We start from the raw sequence: 4,682 nt of genomic DNA, 5'->3' as shown, positions 1-4,682 counted from the left end.
CAACATGATCGTCTAGTGCCTTGTTCTTGATGAAAGGTCAGACCTTTGACCCCTACTCTGCTTAGCCAAGGAGATATTTCTCCTCGAACTATACTCCCAATCCTTTACGACCAGACTCTCCCATAGCTTATTAATTTGTACATCCTCGTTAATGTCCACCTGTCCTCGGACGACTTAATGTCCTCGGGCACGACCCATGGCCCAATATCCTTTTTTGGGCCCTTTATCCCTATAATAATAATAATAATAATAATAATAATAATAATAATAATAATAATAATAATAATATGTTTTCTTTTAAATGAAGAATACTTCTTTTATAATGAGTCTACTTATAAATATTTATAAACTAATAAATTAAAAAATTTGTGTGAAGCACAGGCCAATAACTAGTACCTATAATATATTATAAAAGTTGGATCCTCAAATTGAAGGATACACACAATGCTGACACATGGCTGACACAATGCTGACACATGGCTGACAATTATTGGTACATGTCAATATTTTTTTTTGCCATATATCAACAATATAGTAGAGATCTCATGTTGGAGAACATGGGGTTATGTCATGTTACACATTCCTTGAAGTTCTCTTTATTTAGGCTTCCATTTTCAACAAAGTTTGCATTTATATTAAAGTATTAGTTCATTGAATTAGCCAAATGGTAAATGCATATATTAATTATCTATAGTTGTACATTAATTATTATATTAAATGAATTTATATGATTATTTTTATAAACACTATATAAGAAATAATTTTAGTTGGAATAATAATAATAGTAATAGAGTTAGAATATGGCATTCTTCCTTGTGTTTAGTTGCTATGACAACAATTGACACAAAAACCATACAAAAATTAAATATATGTGAGTTCACTAAAATAAATCTTAACCCTTTAAATTTCCTAAGTCCTTTCAGTGATATGTGTGTGTGTGTGTCTATATATATATATATAATATTGTGTGTTTGTGTGCGCGCGGAACTAACATTGTAATATTTGTTCTATGTAATTAGAAAGATAACTAGTAGAATAAATATGTTTATTTTGTTATATTAATTATTTTAAGCATAATGAAATTTTAATATAATTTTTCTAAAATTTATATGAGAAACAACTGATTTTTATTTTTATTTTTATGAGGAACAATTGATTTGAAATGTGGTATTCTTACTCAAATTTAGTTGTTTTTGCAACAATTGAAACAATGTTCAACAAAAAGCAAAAAAAAAAAAAAAATTTAGTAACACAAAATCAAGAATGTAAAAATAATAATTGAAGGGTATTTGCATTTTTTAGTAGGCATAAAATATGTCTATCTATATGAGCCACTATATCATGTAATTTCAATTTGTAAACACATATATAGTATGTTCAAATCATTATACTATTCTTAGTGTCTTTCTGTTTTTTCTATAAAATAACCAAAGATTACCATTTTTTACAAGAAAATTTATTTTAATTTATTTGAATACATTGATAATTGAGGGTGGGGATATGAATCTTGAATGTTTCTATGGGAAATTAGGGTGCCAATCAGTTACGCTAAATCTTATTGAAATATTGGAGAAAATTAATAATATGTTACAGCACACATTGTACAAGAACTACAAAAATCTTATGGAAAAAAAAAGTACAAAAAAAAGTTTTACCTTTTTTACTCCACTCGCGTATGAATTTTGAAAAGAAAATGAAGTAATTATAATCTTTATAAGGAGAAAGTATATACTGATTCTGAAACTCCAACTTAGCACACATGTAGTGTTTCTAGCTAGTTCCAATAAAAAATGGACACGTGTATTAAAATTACAAGTCAGCAACTCAAGTTACTTAAAATAAAAATAAAAAACAAAAATAGCTTCTAAATTTTCAAAGTCCCTCCATCAAAACAACACGCGTTTTCCCTTATTTTGAAAATCAAAATTTTCTCTGTCTCTGCTCTCTCTCACACCACTCTCTCTCTCCTCCAAACCTCCATAGCCACTGCCCACTGCCTAGCATCATCGCTGGAGCTACATTGCGGACATAACCAGTTCCAAAAGACCGACCTTTGGGTGTTTTTGTATAGGGAAAAGACAGGTCTAATGGGGACTTGAGATTGGGGTTTGGAATTGTATCCCTATGTTATTATCAATGTCTATAAAGTTTACATGGGGTTAGGCTACCTAGATTAATTTTGATGGTTCCTTGCAGCTAATTTATGATGCTATTCATGTTGTGAGTTTGGGGTTTAATAGCTATTAGTTTTACTTTGTATCCTATTTTATTATCAATGTCTATAAATTGGGCTACCTAGATTAATATTGATGATTCCTTGTAGCTAATGTATGATACCACTCATGTTGGTCGCCAAGCTGAAGTAAGATCATATATTGCTAGCAGTATACTTTGTTACTTGAATATAGGTGCTACTATTATGCCTATTAAAAATTGACTTAATTTGTCTGATCTTAAGACTAACGAATCGTTCTAATTTGTTAAGTCTTTTGTCTACTAATCAATGGGGCCGTAAGTAATGTCAAGCAATGTTATTTTATCCTCCTGAAGATTTTGTTCCATCAATTTAGCAATAAACATTGTAATTGCATGCAATAAAGACCATCTCACCATAACTTTTACAATTTTTTTGGTCTAACATATAATCCTTTTAAGTCTTTTTTTTTTCTTTTTTTCTTTTTTTTATAAATATAATGCCAAAAGAATGAAACATACTACAATAGAGGGAAAAAAAAAGTATTGGCACCATATTGTCTCACCCTTGACAATACCAGTAAAATAAGGCTTTTTTATTTTTTATTTTAGTACTTTACACTATTGTAAGTGCTTAATGTTGATGGTAGTATATTTTGCCATTATCCATGAAAAGCATAGAGGTACCTGTATGCAGATTTGAATTCCAATGGTATCTGGGTGGTATACATTATAATTTTGTTGATATGATCGAGATGTTTGATTAGTACATGTCTTGTAGATTATATTTTTATGTTTGAGCCATGTTAGAGAACTGTTGTTATGTTTCATTGGATAGTTTTAATGATTTCTCCCTTCTTGTCCATGGTACCCATTCTACTCTAATGGATAGTTAGAGACATGATGTGACGCAGTCTCGAATTATTTAAGTTCCATAAGAGAAATAATATGTGCTACAAGAATGAGAATTTATATTGCTTAGTCATTACTTGGGTTTTCAGTTTTGCTAAGTTCTTGGTATTATAGAAATATCTGTTTATCTTTTTTAAACTAGAGCAATGGGCTTCATGATGTTCGGTTACATAGTTAATTAGTTATTTGAGTTCAATTTTTTAAGTTCCATTGGTTATAATGTGTTACCTGCTAGTTTGTTGGTTTTAGGGAAAGAAAGTTCCAAGCTTCACCAGGAAGAGAGTTGGGAGGTCTAAACAGGGGAGGGCATTCTTAGTTGGTCTGAACAGAATAAACATGGCACTTTGTTCTTGAAATCTGAAATTGTATTTTTTGGTCTTGAGTGGAGCACAAAAAGATTATATAGAAAGTTTAGCTAATATTGATCAAATGTATTGCCATTATAATGTTATTTTTATGATTTGTAATGTTATTTGTCATCCATCTAATGGATTTTCTGTTCTTGAAAGGTTAAAATAAACAAATAAACATGGCACTTTGCTCTTGAAATCTCAAATTGTATTTTTTGGAGGAATTCTAATATTGATTTATACGAGTATTCCATTTGCTAAGACAATGGTGGTATTTTCATCATAACCAGATGTAGCACAGAAGCAAAGTTGGCTCCAATAAGAGGCATAGATGTTTTCATAATTTGACGAGAAGCACTATTTGTACTCTCACTTCTTTGGGTAGACTTCATCATTGTAGAAAAGAAATCAGATTGAAAGTTGGGCACCAATTTCTCGAATCTAGTATAAACTATCAAGCCATGCATTATTCTTTAAATTATGCATGTCAATCATTTCGCTCCAAGTTGACTCAAACTCCATTTCATTTGAACAACCACTATATAAGCAACGACTAAATCTTTGTTTGAAATTTGGAATACCATTAATTCCAACAAGGTTTTTATGAGCATTTTTATTAATATGCCATAAACAAAGTCGATGATGAGACTCAGTGAAAACAATATTAATAGCAATGGCCATTGCTTGGTTTTGATCTATAAAAATTGATTTGGATTGTCAACCTCTTATTGCGGTAAAAAAAAGTCTCAAACAACCAAATAAATGAATGATTTGTCTCATTTGTTAAGAAAACACAACCAAATAAAACCTTTGTTCCAATGATGGTTGATTCCTACAAATGGTGCACAAATTAAGTTGTACTTATTGGTTTGATAAGTAGTGTAAAATATAACAATATCCCCAAAAGAGTCATAATCTAATATCTACCATCTCTCCAAAAGAAATTTGAAATTCTATTATCTTGGTCTACTTGCATCAAATAATTAAACATTGGATCTTCACTTTGTTTATCTTTGAAATGATTAATAATACTTTGTCCATTACCAGCTTCCATACTTTCTTTTCTTTTTGTTTGCACAAAATTATGACAATCTCGCCTAGAGAACCCTACATTATTTGTACCACCAAGTTCTTTTGAAAAAAAATGTGTAAAACTTTGCTGCTTTTATACCTGAACTAACCATTGTGCTAATTATATTCCCATGAGCAGGTAGCCCCTTGCTTCCT

The sequence above is a fragment of the Castanea sativa genome, chromosome 11, assembly GCF_040712315.1.
Source record: "Castanea sativa cultivar Marrone di Chiusa Pesio chromosome 11, ASM4071231v1".
NCBI lineage: Eukaryota > Viridiplantae > Streptophyta > Magnoliopsida > Fagales > Fagaceae > Castanea > Castanea sativa.
This window is presented reverse-complemented; position numbering follows the sequence as displayed.